Genomic DNA, 18,444 nt, shown 5'->3' with positions numbered 1-18,444 from the left:
TGTCCGGTATTTCCAGCACCACTAATTTGCTAACGAAATGACCATTCAAAGCACACATTAAAACATAAGAATATCATATTTTGAACTCTTGAGTGCAATTATGGTTTAAAGTTAAAAATTGACCTATCATGCTTTTTTTCTTTATCAGGCACCCATGACATAACAGCAGATCTTTAATCATTTTGATTTTTGAAGCTTAAATAAACTATCTTTACATTCATCTAAAATAAAACACAATTTGGCTGTGTTCATTCTGGTTAGGTTAACTACAACAATACGACTCCGGTTATGAGTATGTAGGCCTATCACTAGACCTAGTCCCAAGTGTTATATAGGCCTAATTTGGCCTATAGATGACCAAACGCATTAATATAGAAAAATATGTACTTTTCCCCTCCTTCCGTACTTATGATGCTCACCTGGCTCACCATGAAACACAGACTGCTGAATATCTGTTGCAATTGTAGCCTACGATATGTGAATCGCACTTTCGTAATGAATAGGAAGAGCTTAGGCCTAATCGCCTCATACAGGAAAAATTTGCTGAACTGCAGCAGCGTCTATTACTCACCTACATCAAGTAGTGTCTAAACTACGTGACCATTGGCTATATATGTATTTGCTTTACATGAAACACAGGTCTTGGGACAGGTTTTAAAGCCATTTATAAATAAACTCCCTGGCTATTTAATCGGACTTCCTAAGAATGATAAGTGCAGCCTAGGTTGACGTTTGTCTATTGACAAAGCACTCTTATGTGAGGTAAGTTTTCAATGTTTTTTTAGTTCATATGCGTCTAGCATCACGTATTCCATTCCCGACACTATTGTAAACATTTGAAACGTCTTGTCAGATGCATAACTTCGTGAATAATCAGGCATTCACTGTTGTTTACGGAGCACAAACAAACGTAACATAAATAATAATTATTTGAGTCTTAGAATCGCGTTCCCGTTTTCTGTGTTCTCTCGTTTAGCTCGTATTTAACCTTTTTTCTGATTACATTATATTTTATTTCTGTGAATTGTAAATATTTTCCAACCAACTCGAATTATATTACCAGTTTTGTTAGACTGAGATGCGTGTTATATTTAAAATACAGCATTGTATATCTTTAAAAGAATGTTGCGTTCTTCTCTGAAAGTGGTAGCTTATTATTGGAAAAGTGGATTTAAGTAGCTCTTGGAGAGAAAATTATCTTGTTGCTGATTTTGTTGTTTCATTAGTATAACAAACCGCATTGGGTTAAGTCCATAGACCTGAAGAATGTCTGAAAGTTTCTATTACGTAGAGAAACCTATGGTAATGTGATGGTACATTCATCGAAATAATAATCTTGTTTACAATTTTTGAAGGGCTTCCCATCGGCTCTCATTTGGCCCTTGCTGCGAGCCCAGTTTAGTTTTCGATTACTGTTAACAGTTTTCTTGGATAACCTCTCCCATGCCATAATTGCGAAGCTAATTAAGAAATGTCTTCATTTGCTTCTCAGGTCTAATTTTTCACGTAATTTAAGACCCCAGTACTGCCCTTTCAAAGATCTGTTTTCCATTTTCTTGTAATTTTAGGTTCGTAATATATTTCTATAGATCGTTTACATATTCAGGATCTTATTCTTTATATATTCATTTTTTCATTAAATGGCTAGCCAATGAATCTCAATTTGGTTGATCTTAACCTTAGACTGTAGGGAGAATCTTATTTATTGTTAATTTGGCTGCTTTGTTAATCAAACCTTGTGAATTCTTCAGCAAATGATATCGTGACCAATAGCTTCTATTACAGTGTCTGATCTCGTTATTACATACTTACGTATAAACATTTTTAACTTCTCCACATTTAATTATTTCTCCATAAGGTTACGTTTCTCAAGTGATAATGTTCTATTTTCCCTAAACTCATCACTTGGTCTGTCATTTAGATGTACATCAGTTACTACTAATTTCCTCACTGCTCTCACCATTTTGACTTTGCATCATTTTTATTACACTAATATGTGAACTTTATTTAGATTTAATTTTAAAACTATTATTGTGCATTTGTTTTACTTATTTAGTTTCAGTCCCGTTTTTATCATTCAACTCCTTATGTCTCTCATTACGTTCCCTATTTTTGGTTAAGTCTGTAATTCTTTCCAAAAAAAAAGTAGAAATCGCATAGTCTCCGATAGACTTCATTATTTTTTTATAATGTATTACTATATATATATATATATATATATATATATATATATATATATATATATATATATCTATTATATATATTTTATATATATATATATATATATATATATATATATATTAATGATATCTGTGCTTATCGTACTCATTTCCACATTTTTTATGAAGAGTTAGTTTTCGATTTATACTTCTTGAAAGTTCTAATAGCGAAGTCGCTAGTATAAACCATTCCATTGCATCATCTTAACGCCTGTCCATTTGAAGTCTTTTTAACTTATGCTTATGCACCACTCTATCAAACAATGCACTTAGAGCTAGTAGTATTAATAATGCGTTGTAATCATTGTCTGTATAGTATTTTATTTATCATAAGAACCATAATGTTTCACTGCAATTATTCTTTCCAAAAACGCAAGATTTTCTGGTAAAAAAAAAAAAAGATTCCTTTAAATATGTTCGACGAACCGCTAGTGCGTCCCCGTTTCAATAATTTTCAGTAGAAATGACAGTTATTTATTGCTTAATATTTAAGTTTCGTTAGACTTTGCCGGCATCCTAAATCTTTTACAGAGGACACAGCATTAGTTATCTTCCTTTTCCTGGTAACCAAATCATTAGAGTTAATGCGGTGTCACAGATTATTTCTTTCGGCACGACTCGTAGTGGTTTAAGACCAATGAAGACACCCAAATAGTGCAGCAGATAATTGCATATTTCATAAGAATCGTTCAGATAGTGAAACAAGCATGAAATTTTGCACAAGTGCTCTTTAAAGTTCCCTCTATCAGAAAAGGGCGCTGGCCACGCAAAAATTTAATATGGCGGCCAAATTCCAAGATGGCGGCCAGTATCGACAGATTTTGGCTAATTTTTCACTAGAATGGCATGTATTTGCTTCTAGCAATATGGTAAAGCTCTTCCATACTATTTCTTGTGAATATTATGTTTCTGTAGCTTCCCAGTACAGTTTACCTTTAAATATGGGGGCTATATGGCTGCCAAGAAAAGGTAGAAACAATAATTATAATGAGAAATAATGCCCGTTCAACAATTATCGTTTTAAGCATGGATCTTGGTTTCTGTGGTTTTAGATCCTAATGAGGCCATCTCTTTCGAATAACTCATCAATTTTGAAGGAAAATTAATAAATGTAAAAGAGTGTATGTCTGCACACAACCAGGGCACACTGGTGACATCACTGCTGTGTAACTCAGCATGGGGTTCAGTGCCAGCTAATCCAGCTTTACTAATCCTGTAGTCTTAGACTAGTAGTTGTAGTATAGTTTAGTTTAGTGTCCCAAATGCTTTCTAACAGCCCCACACCAGCTATAGTTAGATAGCCGCACCTGAATAGACAGGATGTGCCAGCGGGAGAGCCGAGCCAAGGGTATGGGGGCTGTACATGATGGTTCATGTACTTACCCGGATGGTGTACAGATCACACGGGACTTAAATGGCACTGGATGAATGATCGGGCTAGGTGTAGGGAGACCGAACCTAGTTGAATCCCATACAGGAATGTGTGCTTTGTTTAAGGTGGTAAAAGGATAACCCCTCGGCCTTAATCAAAAGTGAAATCATGGCAGAATGTGATGCCAATCCAATATTGAGCAGTAGAAAAACAAACTGGAGTTTGTGTTGTCTTTGTCAGAAGGACAAAAGAGGTGAGCACTTGACATCACCTCCAAGTCATCATGTCCTAGACCATGATGGGTACACAATGCTGGCAAGGAACATTCCCATGTTCAGTGAAATTAATGAAATGCCACTGATAATGGATCCAGCAAGGCTGGATGAAGGTGATGGCATAGAGGCCACTCTCAGGAAAAAATGCAGCAAAATACCATGTGAACTGTCGCTTGTTGTTTAACAACACTAAACTGGACTGTGCAAGAAAGCGACAATCCAATGACCAGACCAGCAACACTGAGACTAGTCGTGCAAAACTGCGCCGAACCAGTCATGACAATGAAGTTTGCATTTTCTGTGAGAAAGTGGCACCTGCATCTGATCTCAGACAGGCTAGTACTAAGGGCCTTGACTTGAAATTGCGTGAATGTGCAGAGATACTTAGTGATGGCAAGCTCCTTGCTAAGTTGACTGGTGGGGATGTCATTGCACAGGAGTTTAAGTATCACCATGCCTGTCTTTGTGCCCTCTACAACAGAAAAAGGTCCTACCTGAGGAGCCTTGAGAAAGACCAAGGTAGCACTGAGTCAGAATCAGATGTGTATCCACTAGTTCTGTCAGAACTGATGACATACATTGTTGAAAACAACCTTTGTTCAGATGATCCAGTCACATTTCGGCTGGCAGATATTTGCCACCTCTACCAACAACGTCTGGAACAATTAGGTGTAGAGTCACCAAGTGTAAATTCCACGAGACTCAAAGACAAACTTCTGGCAGAAATTCCAGAACTTGAGGCTCATAAATCTGGCAGAGATGTATTACTTGCATTTCAAAAGGATGTGGGAAAAGCACTTGCTCAATCATCTGATCTTTCAGAGGCAGTTATCATTGCTAAAGCAGCAAATATTCTCAGAAAGTCTATACTTGATCATCAGTCACGGTTTGATGGCACATTTTCTGAGGCTTGTGTACGAAATTCTGTGCCTCCTCTCCTGCTCCAGTTTGTAGGGATGGTTGAGCATGGGGCTGACATCAAGTCACAGTTACGATTTGGAGCATCAAAGTCAGACCAGGCCATTGCACAGCTCATGCAGTTCAACTGCTACTCCCAATACAAAGAGGGAGCAACAACTCATAGACACTCCAAAGACAGAGAAACACCATTCCCAGTCTACATGGGACTCTCAGTCTATGCCAAAACCAGGAAGAGAAACCTGGTTGAAATGCTACATCAGTATGGCCTCAGTATCTCTTATGACAGAGTACTGGAGGTCTCTGCACAGTTAGGAGATGCCACAGTTAGCAAATATGTGGAGGAGGGTGTGGTCTGTCCCCAGTACTGCGAAAAGGGTTGTTCACCACTGCAGTGATGGACAACATCGACCACAACCCATCTGCAACTACTGCCACTACCTCCTTCCATGGAACTAGCATCTCCATATTTCAGCACCCCACCAAGGAGAACACTGGACAGGAAAGACAGCAACTAAAGTTTGCACCTGAGAAAGTGAGGTCGGTGCCTGAATTGCCGGACACATTCACAAACATCTCACCAGCTTCCTTTCAAACAAAGAACCCTGTGCCACCAAACACTGCAATACCAAAGCCACCCACAGATATCTTGGGGCCACAGCTTGCACTGGAGTATCAGTGGCTAGACAAGGTCATAGTCACCCAGGAAATAGATGATGCAGTGAATCTGACGTGGTCAGCTCATCACGCTTCAATGAAGAGAAGACCAGAATTTGAAGTAACCATAACTTCATTGCTTCCTCTCCTGCGTGATCAGGCTCATTCTGTTGCTACGATCAAACACGTGATGCAGAAAGTGCAGGATGTCACTGATTTTCTGAACCCTGGCCAGATACCCATAATCACAGCTGATCAGCCAATCTATGCCGTAGCAAAGCAGGTGCAGTGGCAGTGGCCTGATCAGTATGGCAAAGACAAGTATCTGGTAATGTTTGGTGGTCTGCACATTGAGATGGCAGCAATGACATCTCTTGGTACTCTTCTTCATGGCAGTGGTTGGACAGGAGCTCTGGTGGAGGCAGGAGTTGCTTCATCTGGAACTGCAGAATCCTTCCTGTCAGCTGCAAGTGTAACCAGGACACGGCAGATGCACCAGGTTACAGCCTCTAGTTTGTACAAACTCCTGAGGACAGCATACACTGACTACTGTGCTGAGAAAGCAAACAACAATGAGCAGGCATTAGAGTTTGAGGAGTGGTGTGACCTTCGAAGACAGCAGAGTCCACAGTTCCACTTCTGGCACATGGTGTTGTCTATGGAACTTGTGGTATTCCTACTGATCAGGTCCTTCCGTGAGGCCAATTTTGTCCTCTACTGCCAGGCATTGCATGAGCTGATACCCTACTTCTTTTCCAACAATAATACAAACTATGCTCGTTGGCTGCCTATTCACCTCAGGGACATGCTTACCCTAGAGAGTTCACACCCAGAGTTGCACAAGGAGTTCAAGGCTGGCAACTTTGTTGTGCACAAGACCAGTCGCCAGTTCTCAGCAATGGCTCTTGACCAAGCTCATGAGCAGACCAATGCCTTTATAAAGGCTGATGGCGGAGCCATTGGGCTGACTGAAGATCCGTCAGCACTCAGAAGATGGATGGTGGCTGGCCCAGAGATCATCCGCTTGGTGTCTGCATACGAAACAGAGGTTCAAAGTAAGGAGTCTAATGAGCAGACAACACACCATGAACAAACACCTCATGCGCAGAAGACATTCTTGGAGAGAGTCAGCAAGCTGTCATTGGCTTTGCAACACTTGGGAAGTCCTTTTCAGGAAGAGAGCCAGGATCTGTATTCCATTGACAACAAAGACATTGCCCACCCCAGCTCAGCAGAACTTCTACAGACACACCTTGACAGAGGCCGCACTAAATTTCAGAAGTTTTCAGACTCTTTGGCAAACAATGCAGTCTCCTTCTATGAGCCGATAAAGAAGACCAGAACTGACTTCTTCAGGCAAGAAGCTGCTCCTGTAGAACAGTCAAAGCAGAAACTTCTGAAGGAGGATTGCCAGCTTTTCTCAAAGCTATTTATATCCTGTCAGAGCCGTGAATGTGATCTGCAGGAATTCTTCCAGCACGAGAATCAAACATTCCCAGCTTCCCTTAGTGAGGTGGTAGGCTGTACACATGTCAGAAGTCTCAGCTGACCTCGGTCCTGGAGAGTCATGTTACACTAGAAGACAAAGAACCAAAGACTGATGTCCTCATTGTAGATGGATCAGCTTTGGTCCATGCCTTGCCACCAAAGAAAGGAAAGACCTTTGAGGGCTATGCACTTTGCGACTTCTTGCCTGTGATACAATCCTATAGCAGCAAGTACACATCATCACATCTTGTATTTGATGTATACAATACATCCAGCCTCAAAGCTGAGACCAGGCTCCAACGTGGTCAAGGAGGAAGGCGCAAGGTGACAGACAAGAACACAATTCCATCCAACTGGCGCAATTTCCTAAGACACGATGCCAACAAGACAGAGTTGTTCCAGTTCCTGGCAGACAAAGTTGCCCAGATGTCTGCCACAAATGTTGTCATTGCCACGAAAGGGTCTGCTGTCCTCAGCACTCATGAGGCTAGTCTTCAGGGACTGGAAAAGTGCTCTCATGAGGAAGCTGACACCCGCATCTTTCTCCATGCCAAATATGCCACAGAACATGGAGCCAAGACCATCACGGTTAAAGCAAATGACACAGATGTTCTTGTCGTTGCAGTCAGTGCTTTCTCCACTCTCCACAATCTAGGGCTAGAGAAGCTATGGGTGGCATTTGGCCAAGGCCAGAGCCTGCGCTGGATTGCTGTGCATGACCTGTGCAACTCTCTGGGCCAGGAGAAGGTGAATGGCATGCTCTTCTTCCATGCGTTCACAGGCTGTGATACAGTGTCAGCCTTCCGGAGCAAGGGCAAGAAGACCGCCTGGCAGACATGGAACATCTTTCCAGAGGCCTCCACTGTGTTCTCCAAACTGAGTCACTACCCTCTCAGAGTGGAAGAGAGTGACCTGAAGGTCCTGGAGAGGTTTGTCATACTTATGTATGAAAGATCCAGCACTGCTGGCACTGTGGATGAGGCTAGACTTGATATGTTTGCCAGAAAACAAAGGGCATATGAGGCCATTCCACCAACCAGGGGAGCTCTCCTCCAACACACCAAGCGTGCTGCGTACCAGGCTGGTTGTGTGTGGGGGCAGGCCACCCAGTGTCAGCCACAGCCAGAGAACCCTGCTGAGTGGGGATGGCAAAAGTCTGGTGAAGCATGGCAAGTCCTCTGGACAACCAACTCGCCCTTACTAAGCCAAGAGTTGCCAACAGCTTACCAAATGTGGATGCAAAGCAGGCTGTCGGGAAAGGTGCAAGTGCTACAAGCTGGGTCTTCCCTGCACAGCTCTGTGCACTTGCAAATGTGAAGTCTAGATAAATATTGCCCTCTCTTCAGTAGATAATCTAGCTTGAGCATCCAACGTGTCATGCTATGCCTACCTTCTTATCCTCGAATTTTTCAAAGGTGTAGGTTGAGAGACCTATACATAGATTGGTTGCGTTTAGTCCGTATTTCTCTTCTTTTCTTTTTATGGTTACAGTCTTAGACACAATGTTGTATGTGACCATACCATTACTATTTCAGTTGAAAATAGCATATTAGTTAAACTGTCTGATCACATGAATATACCATTAAATAAAAACAGTTGGTCTCTATGTCTGCTAGCGCTGTGGATAGAAAAAAACTTTTATGGCAACCATTTTGTACGCCATCTTGGTTACAATTCATTTAGTAAGGGTTTTCAATAAAATGTGTGTATGGAACATTTTTATAACCTAAAAGTCGAGGTTTAAAAAAAAACTGGCATATTCCATCCAATAGATGCTCCCAAACCAGTGAATCTCAACATAGATGGCGGCCATTTTGAAAAATAGCCGCCATCTTGGATTTTCAGGTGGCCAGCGCCCTTTTCTAAGAGAGCGTAGTCTTAGGAATGTTTGTGCCAAATTTCATGCTTGTTTCACTATCTGAACGATTTTTACAGCAATCTGCTGTACTACAAAGGAGCATATGCTGTCACATGGCGGCACGACCTGATTCGTTTGGTACTTTTCAAACTGCATTTTCCCCGCTTCTATGGTTAGACCTGTTTGCATTTGGTCGAGCAATACACTTAATATCTATTTCGTACATGCAAGCTAGCTTGAACGTTAATCGAAGATGTAACGAAGTTTTTCCGTAGATATGGCTATAGTACAAAAGGCTTACATGCCACAGACCTAACTTAATTTCAAAAGCTGTTCTTTTATTAAAAAAAAACTTTTTCTAGAATATCTAAGACAATACGAATGTATTAGCAATGATTAATCATGGTTTATTCTATTTTTATTGTCATAAGCTAGGAACGTTTTCCTATCAAGACATGTGCAATGATGCCTACCTTTGGCTGAAAGGTGACAAACACACGTGACTTCCGTTTTGGTAGACAAATTTTGTACTTGGTGTAAACTCCTGCAGCAAAATGCAAAAGATACCACGAATTGCGCCCATGTGACGGTGGCTTTACTCACCGCAGTCAATGGAAAAATTGGGACCTAAGACCAAACTAGGCTCTGTTTACGCATATTTTAGTCTTAAGCATTCCCTATGAACTTGAAGCTAAATTCATGTCAAGTGTTGAAGCTGCTACTTTGATAAAAATAGAAAGGAATCGATAATATTGCCAATACGCCTAGCAAAAAGGTGGGAGATCAGGCTAATTCTAAATTAAACAACATCCCAATGCCCGGGCTCAGACTGATAATTTTGTAATGTAAGTTGTGCTCGGTGCCTAACTATCTGAAATTTAGCCTAAAAATGACACAGCAGAACCATTAATCCTGACCTGCATGATAGGATCATCACAAAACATTCCATAAGGGGAATTAACGGAAGTTCCTTTTGTAGATAACATGATGAAAAGGAAATGGGTTGGACATATCCTTCAATCCAGCACGGCCAAGCCATCTGCCTTTCATCACCTTGTCTACATAAGGAACTTCCTTAATTTTCCTAATGGTATGCTTGTCGGTGGTCCTATCTTGCAATGGTTCTGTTCGGTGGTATTTTTGTCAAATTTCAAAATGTAAGGCATCACTATTCTATCCGGCCGATAGAATATAGTACGTGATAGTGTCAGCTGGGCTCCGTAGACACCACAAGAGTTGACAGACGCAGACTGCTGTGCTTTGATGAGAACTATAAGATTGGAGACTGGAGATACATGGAGATTTGTGGAAGTGAAAACACGTAAGCCTTATGCATCGCACACCAGTGGAGACGACAGACGAATATATATATATATATATATATATATATATATATATATATATATATATATATATATTATATATATATATATATTATATATATATATATATATATATATATCTTGTGTAAAGTTTCGTCTTTTATACCACTTATCGCCATGACTTTTTCATATTCACAAGTATTAATTAAGCAATAAATATCGGTTGATGTTAAATTCGCTATACCTTGGAAATAACTTGCACCTAAGGGTTTATCGTTGCCTCTAAACCGCAGACATAGGTTCGAATCCTGACACGAGCAGAAACTCTTATCAATAATAATTCCCTTTGGGTGTATTTATTCCCAAGGTATACTAGAACCACTTCCTCTACTTACACAGCGGACTCCTAGACAGCTTGTCTACCAACTCTACACTCGCTGCAACTCTTACTTATAGGTTTTTATTTTGATTTATTTTATCGAAATTATTTAATTTGTTTTTAATTTTGCCGATTATGTAGTTTTGCTGTTTCCTTCGCTTATTTCTGTCCTTGTGATTTCATTGCTTCCTTTGCGTTTGTTTTCCGAATCTTTAAATTACACACACTTTTATTATTATTTTTCTTGTATATCTTAAGTCTTCGCATAGTGGTGCAACTATAATTATGTCCCCTGCGGTTATTACGAATTTAATTTGTAATTAGGTTGGTGAATTTGTTGTGATTCCAGGTTTCTGAATTATGGTCACTATATAATTTGGTAAATAGCATTTACATGAATTTTATAGGTAAATTTTGCTGTAGAATCGCATTCGTTAAATCTATGACACTCAAATACAGATGTTTGAAATGTCTGTGTCTTAGAGGCTGACTAGTGTAGCAAGTATAAATATTTTTTTTTGTATTACTATTTAAAATGTCGTTTTATATCTATCTGGGCTATCTGTCTCTAGTGTCTACAACTTTCTACCTTCCCCTTTTTATGGGAAGTGGTGTTATAAACCGTGTTTTTTTTTCAGTTAGACAAAGATTCATTTTATTCTATCAACTATTTCCTTTCCTTTTTCATTCGCCCTGACTTTACCAAGTCAACCTAATATGAGAGAGAGAGAGAGAGAGAGAGAGAGAGAGAGAGAGAGAGCCCGGAGGTAGGTTAAGCAAGGGTCACAGGATAACACAGACAACCAGAGTTGAATTAGAAACCAACGGTACACCTATTTCAAGCTCCGATAAACACCACCCCACGAACAGGAACTCACTACTGTAACATGTGCAAACTAAGAGAGAGAGAGAGTTGTGGGGGGAGACGCCTGGGTAGATAGAGGGATTAGCTAAATGAGATTTTGGGAGATTACACTATGAGCAGATAAAGCGGTTAGCCTTGTCTTTTGGGTAGAGAGAGAGAGAGAGAGAGAGGTAGCAGTTAAAAATATTTCATAAACACCTTCCCCTCATCTGTCACCTCCTAATTCAGTTTTTAAACCTAGATAACATTCCAAATATGTCATGAAAATTAACATCATAGTTTGAAAGAAAAAAAAAAAACACGCAATTACCCATATGCATCTCTATATCTTGGGTAAGTACAATAAATAGGCCTACTGCTGAGTTATCACATCAATGAAGCACTGGCATTATTCCAGATCAAATCAAATTCGCAGTGCAGGTCCAGTTTAATTTCGGAAGATCACGCCAGGCTAACAACAAGAAAATTTGGGCTCAGGGTAAAATTGCGCCATGAAACAATGCGTTGAGAGACAATGCAAACTTTTACCTCCAGGCCGGTAAGAGGGAGGAAATGGAAGAGACGGATATCTGGAGGGGGAGGAGATTGCTACACGGGGCTACACGCAATTTTCGGAGGGAAGGATATTTGCTACCGTTTTTAAAGTTGTCCGGTAACTCTGCAAGGACACTAGGGCGTGATCTACTACTGGCAAATAATGTTGAATTTGTGACAAGGTAATAACGGCGACGTTCAGCTCCTGTCATTATGCAACTGACATGGTGAAAGATTATTACCCTCTCTCAATTTCACAGACGCGGTATAGCAGTTGATGCTCCTCTGGTTAATTCTATCTATCTTCTCAATCCCCCTGCAGACCTCGGGTCCCCATTATAGAAATGGTGGGTCCCTAGATAATGATATGCTACTGTAGGGAGGGATAAACTGAAGACACCAAAGGTGCTTATTAAAAAAGAGGGGAAATGCATTTTAAAAGTTGGAAAGTGACGGAAAGAAATCGCCCTCTTTTATGTTGTCATAAAGGGGGAAACTGACATCTTGTTTAAAAATTCGGTGATGAGGAAAGGGGAAATTGAAAAGTGTAACCAGAAAAAGAAGGTCAGAGAGAGAGAGAGAGAGAGAGAGAGAGAGAGAGAGAGAGAGAGAGAGAGAGAGAGAGAGAGAGAGACCTATACATCTTGAAGTAGTAAAATATTATTCACCGTGGAATTACAGCTAAATATTTATGAATTTGTTAACAATTATTCAAAAACTTTTATTCTTTATTAGGAGTCTAAGCAGAAATGTCACCTGTAGATGTTCACCGTCATGCAGAATGCAATTTGTGTAATTGGTTTAAATATTCATCGGAAACTTTTAGACTAATTAGAGCTGCCTGCTGATGCAACACACTTATGCATGAAAAATTAGCATTACCAAACACTTAGACATCGACACACACATAGTGTAAGTTCATAAGATATGCTCTTATGTAATTATAAATGATGAAGTCTAGAACCTGCTTGCTGTATTTGCTCAAGAAAACAGACGTCAAATTACCATACCTATGAACGTACTTATCTAGATCTTGGTACCTATTTTGTATTCTGATAACCTACGTATCTAGAAAACTGAAAGCTAATGAAAAAAATATTAAATTACAATGAGCGAATGTAACTGATTAATTTACTATTATAAAATGTGCTTTTCACTTAGTAGTTTTCTAGCGACGTGTCAAACTGTGTCATACTGTTTGTTTACGTCGGTTGGTAATTGCTACTCGTAAAGATTTCTCTCTAGTTATTACTTCTCTATTTCGTGCTGTGCTCTGCATGTGAATATCCGAGTTGCCCACCATCGATTTTAGTCTTGCTTCGGACGTTAATATTCCCAAATTTAGCTACAGATAAAAATTTGCAGGAGCTAGGCTTAGCGGCATGTTAGAATCAGTTAAAGAAAATGTAAGTCTCGTTTTATAGTCTATATTGCTGTGTTATTTATACTTTGGGTAGCAATCACCTGTGGAGATACTTGCCTCAGATAGGAAAGTACTAATTTCAGGTGTCTTCTCTCTTTAGTACGGTACGGTCATTAACTTGGCCGAGGGGAAGGGTTGCTTGGCCTTAAGACCTACTATATTCACGAGTAGGCTAAGAGATAGGCCTAGGCTAAGGTAAATATTAATTAAAATATCAGTAACCTTCGAAACCTATGCCTAATAGTACTGGAGCAAAAATAGTATTTTTAAAATAGTTTCGATGTGATTTTCGGCGAATTTGACCTTCATGTCTGGATGAAATTCTCTGCCAAGGCAAGGCTACAACCCCACCCTAAGTCTAACAATAATGGAGAACTGCATTGGTTTAACGGCTTTTATATTGAGTTAGTATGAAAGCTGTTGAAATGCAGGGATGCATCTCAATGTAATCTTTAGTAGTTTAACTTAATCTAACGTAATATTGGACACTGCGCTTCACCTGACCTGGACAGGGTTACAGCCTAACCTAACGTGAATTTCAACGTTGTACCTGACTTGTCGAAACTCTCCCATCCCCCCCCCCAACTCCATTCCAAAAGCCAAGATTTGGGTGGCTGTAAACCGTAGGTACAATATCTGCATAAATACTCTGCATGTTTCTCATCACTTTGTTGGTATCCCTAAAGGGATGTGCAGCACTTTGTCCTCCTAACTTAACCTGACCATGAGGTATGATACACTTGCATCCCACCGTGATTCCCCATTGATGTTGGACTTAATGGACTGTAAGTGAGTTTAAGAAACATTTCTGACAAAAATGTCAAATTTGTCACACTCACTTAAAACCTATCTCAACGCCATTTCACCTTGAAACTTGCCTGCTTCCTAAGTATTGTAGGCCAGTTGCCATTTTCAGAACCTGTACGCATGAAAAAAAGGCTTTTATTCTGATTACAGCCTTTTCAGCATTCTGGACACTTGAAATTGTCCATGCTTTGCGAAAAATGAACATAAGTAAAATAACCATATAGACTTTTAAACGTCTCCCATTGATGTTTGGGTAAAGAGATGTTGGTCTAAAATGGTGGTCCCTTGTAAATGAAGGCAAATGTTATTTATCTCACAGTCACACGGCAAAACATTATAAAACATTGTATAAAGTATTGGAACAGTAAGTGACAGGGAGGTTTGTAAATCTGTATCCCTATAGTTAGCCTAATTGCAGCTGTGTAATTACCAAGAGATAGACAGGGAGAAGCACATGAGATTGATTGAGATTGTAAGAGCTCTCCAGAATATAGCAACATCAGGAAACAAGTGTCAAGATTTTTGCATCCTACAATTATGTTGGTAACACCATTCGTAGTAATTCCTTGGCTAAAACATGAAGCGCATAAGTTTTCATTAGTTTATCTAGTGGTTTATGTGATTTTGAACATCGTAGTTGGGACAAACCGGTATTTATTGATTTCCTTTACTGGGAAAGCTGGTTTCTTTTTCTTTATGGAAAAGCAAGTGAATAGCAGAAACAGCAGTTGTTAAAGGGATGCACACATTTGTACATATCAGTTAAGCACCTGACACACTGCGGTTTAACATAGCATATGTGTGACATTTATACATATGGGGCTTGTGCTTCACATCTTCTAAAGTGTAACATTGTTCTGACCTAGCCTAATCATTAGTATGGGACAGATTTAGTCTGATACCCCATGGTATCGGAATATATTTGTTTATCAGACTAGCAAAACACTTTGGTACATCAGACAATCAAAATGTCAGACAGTTGGTATGTCCAGACAGAATTAGTACACGGTATGTCCATTGTAAGGTATGTTTAAATTATTAAAGGAACAATGAGAATATACAGTAGGCTCCATGTGTGTGTATTCACTTAATAAATCTAACCTAGCGTAGGGTACATTATCCTGCTCGATATGCGGCTTCACTAATTTGGAACACCCTGTAACTTTACTTAAAAAGTTGGCTAACGGTATTTGAAGAGATACTTCCAAATCCAGCTTACAGTACAGCATCCTAACTGTGAGGGGAAGCAAAGCCTCCCCAGACCCATGTTACTATTCCTAAAAAGTGTGACAATGGCAGTTCAAAGGATACATACTCACCTAGCCTAATCAGTAGGTCAGCATCCTACCTAGCCTGGACCCAACCCTAACCTACTTAAAAGTTAATACCTATTTATGGTTTTAGAGATAAACATTGTGGTACATATAACTAGGAGTTGGGTTAGTGTCCTGAGAAAGACTGGATGGTTAACAATGAGTTTCTTCTGTCACTCAGTCAACTGTCAGAAGCCTCTCCACATGTCTCTATTAGCCTATACTCCCTGGCTTCATTAAAACTACGAGTAGTTTGTGGGATGATCTATTAAGCCTTCAAAACTTTTCTTTTTCACGCTCACTAAATCTGGACACAGCTGACAAAGGGCGGCTTGATTATGTGCTTTTTCATTCACCTTTTGTATAAAGTCATAATGATTTTTTCTTGCAACTTTTAGTAGTATCGGGTATTTATACTTTATTGTTTCATCAGGTTTTCTAGTGATGATGAATCTTAGTACTGTACAACATTAAAACATATTCCTCTCATATGTACAAACTTCAGTACTGTACAACATTAAAACATATTCCTCTCATATGTACAAACTTCTATACTTATTCTCATTGAAATGAATTGTTTGCCCCCTAAATTATTCTATTTATTCAACAAAATTAATTGTACTTGGTAGTGATGTTTCTTCCATTCACTCCTAGCAATTCAAAACCCTCTGCACGAAAGGTAGTCATGAGAGTTTCTTGTCTAGTCCTAGTGGGGATATGATATCATCTCAAGACATGTGGCCTTGTTTCATTTGGCCAATGAAACAAGGATACAGTCTCATGACCCACCATTTATGATTTAGTATTCAGCATTTTTGTGGTTAAAGTATAATTCCGTGCTTCATTTGATCTTCCAAATTTCGGGCTACGCACCCTCTTTTCATGTTTCACAAGAACTGTCATGCATCTTTAGCAGTTTTCCACGGACATTCAGTGTTACCTGTTGTAGTGATGAGTGGTGATTATGCAAGTTTTTACATGTTAAAAGAAGGCCAGCATCTTTGGCATTGTACAGGGATTCCCTAACTTCAGGGTAAAGAATAAGTGTTGTATGAAGGATGGTACTCTAGGTAAGGTTGGCCATCAGGTTTGTACCTGGCTCCTTATGTTAGATTGAATTAAGAAAGGCTAAGATAGGATGTACTGTATCTCAGTTAGAGATACGGTTTTGCAAGTGGATTTTCTTGTTTTTTGCAAGTTTTATATTTTTTGCTGGAGAGCCATAGTTGCCTGAGTAATGGTGTTCTGTGGTTGGTGATGTTCAAGGAATATCTCTCCGGTTGGAGCCACTATTCAGCAGATTATTTGTTATGTGTGTATACGAATGCTGCTCACAGGGGTGGGCATTTGTCGCCCAGGTGTGGTCGGCCCAGGTGTTACGTCATCATCGCTGGGTGGTGCGGAGTTTGCGCAGTTGAGTGCGTCTGACTCAGAGTTTTGTCATCGGCTTTAGTTGGTACAGGGTTTGCGCAATGGGGTTACGGTTGGCTCAGGTATGATGGGGTCAAGTATGTCAGGTGTTGGTCTTGCACATCCAGGTGCAGCAAGTTCTGGGTATCGGGTGCAGCTCTTGCGGGTGGTCAGTCTGTTTCTTTTCCTGTCCCGGTTCGGTTGGACCAGTGTGACAGAGAATGCTCTTTTGAAGAAGAGGAGCCGGTACCAGATATAGGTTTTTTCTCCAACGAATGAAAGCGGGTATAAGCGGATGGTGGGCTTTATCCATTGTCTCTATTCGCAGTCCAGGCTCCTTAGGAACCTACTCAACCAAACCAAGCAATGTTTGAATAGTTGTATGCAACTAAACCAGTAGTCTCCCAAACATCAATTAAAGCGGCCTGGTTTGGCCGAGATGGGGGAGTGTTGAGGGAGGGGGACTCTAGGTTATCTTCTCTTATTGGGTTGGGTAGACAGGATTCAACCTTGCTTCGTAATCGGAAGGGGTTCTATAGGGTAGCGGGTAACCCTTCTGCCGGTGTCAGAGTTCCTCTCAATGAATCTGTTGAGGCTCTTCTCTCCCGGGTTCCTTCATCAAATCGTTTGGTAGCGGTTACATCTCGTATTTTGGAGGACACTTTTCGCAGCCAGTCTGAGGCATTGTCCCACTCTTTGTGGATGTTGTCTGGGTTGATGGGGTTTTCTCAAACAAGTTGGATATACTCCCTCCGATCTTGTACTGTTTGACAACCTCATCACTTTGGTTTCGATGGGGTTGGTATACCAGTTTAACATTTCGGCTGGCTGTACAACGTTCTTTAGCAAGAAGAGGAGGGACTTCTTTTTAAATCATCTTCCGCCTCACTATCCAGGCATACATAAGAGGGTTCTGTTGAGGGCTCCTTTTTGCGCTTTGCAACAGTCTCTTTAGAGAGAAGGATGTCTCCTCCTTGGTCAATTTTGTGTCACCGTCATCAGCAGTAGCATCACAGGAGGCTATGATTCGTGTGGCTGCTCAGGGTTCAGGTGATGTGGCTAGTATGATGAACTTTGTTTCTTCTAACTCATGTCTCCGGTGTCGGCAATTATGCATCGTCGAGGGTACAGAATGTTGAAGTATCAGCCAAGGGCTAGATACTTCAACATGGTGAGAAACTTCTAATTGAATCTATGCAACATACTAGGAATTCGTCTAATCTTTGCCTGGTCCCAACACAATCTATAACCTTTCAGGAATGAGGATTCTCTCTTCCTTTGAGTTTTTTTTTTCCCATCCCTGGCGAGGATCCAGTCGGCCCTTTAGGAAGTAGAGGTGTTCCTGTCCAACAGGGAACAGCCGCTACTGTTTTAGAAAAGCCTCTTAGGGAGAATGTCTTCTCTCTCTCTTTAATTCCAGGGTCTCGTCTGTGGATGCATTTCTCTTCGGGTATGTCTCAGGAATCGCTGGGACTTCCGCAGCAAGATTGCAGTTATAGTCTGGAGCGATTCTTGCCTGTCGGATCTTCTGTGGTGTTCAGAAGAAGTGCAGCTGACACCCGGAAGGTCTATCGACTCCTCCCTTCTTCCCGACGTTCATATGT

At 40.3% G+C, this 18,444-nt stretch overlaps 2 long non-coding RNA genes across 3 annotated transcripts in view; one reads left to right on the top strand and one right to left on the bottom strand.

The window, feature by feature from the left end:
- Positions 1–920, bottom strand: part of LOC136839012 (uncharacterized) — a 489,465-nt gene extending 488,545 nt beyond the window's left edge. Inside the window, exon 1 of the long non-coding RNA XR_010853186.1 lies at positions 572–920. This is a non-coding gene — a long non-coding RNA (uncharacterized lncRNA). The remainder of the gene's footprint in view (positions 1–571) is intronic.
- A 12,129-nt stretch (positions 921–13,049) lies between these two features.
- Positions 13,050–18,444, top strand: part of LOC136838762 (uncharacterized) — a 292,827-nt gene continuing 287,432 nt past the window's right edge. Inside the window, exon 1 of one of the 2 annotated variants that reach the window (XR_010853105.1) lies at positions 13,050–13,293. This is a non-coding gene — a long non-coding RNA (uncharacterized lncRNA). Of the gene's footprint in view, positions 13,294–13,376; positions 13,506–18,444 lie in introns of those variants that run through there. The other variant, XR_010853106.1, reaches the window with a different exon arrangement.

This window comes from Macrobrachium rosenbergii, chromosome 5, assembly GCF_040412425.1.
Source record: "Macrobrachium rosenbergii isolate ZJJX-2024 chromosome 5, ASM4041242v1, whole genome shotgun sequence".
NCBI lineage: Eukaryota > Metazoa > Arthropoda > Malacostraca > Decapoda > Palaemonidae > Macrobrachium > Macrobrachium rosenbergii.
Note: the sequence above shows the minus strand (reverse complement) of the source record. Positions and strands in the feature narration are given on the sequence as shown.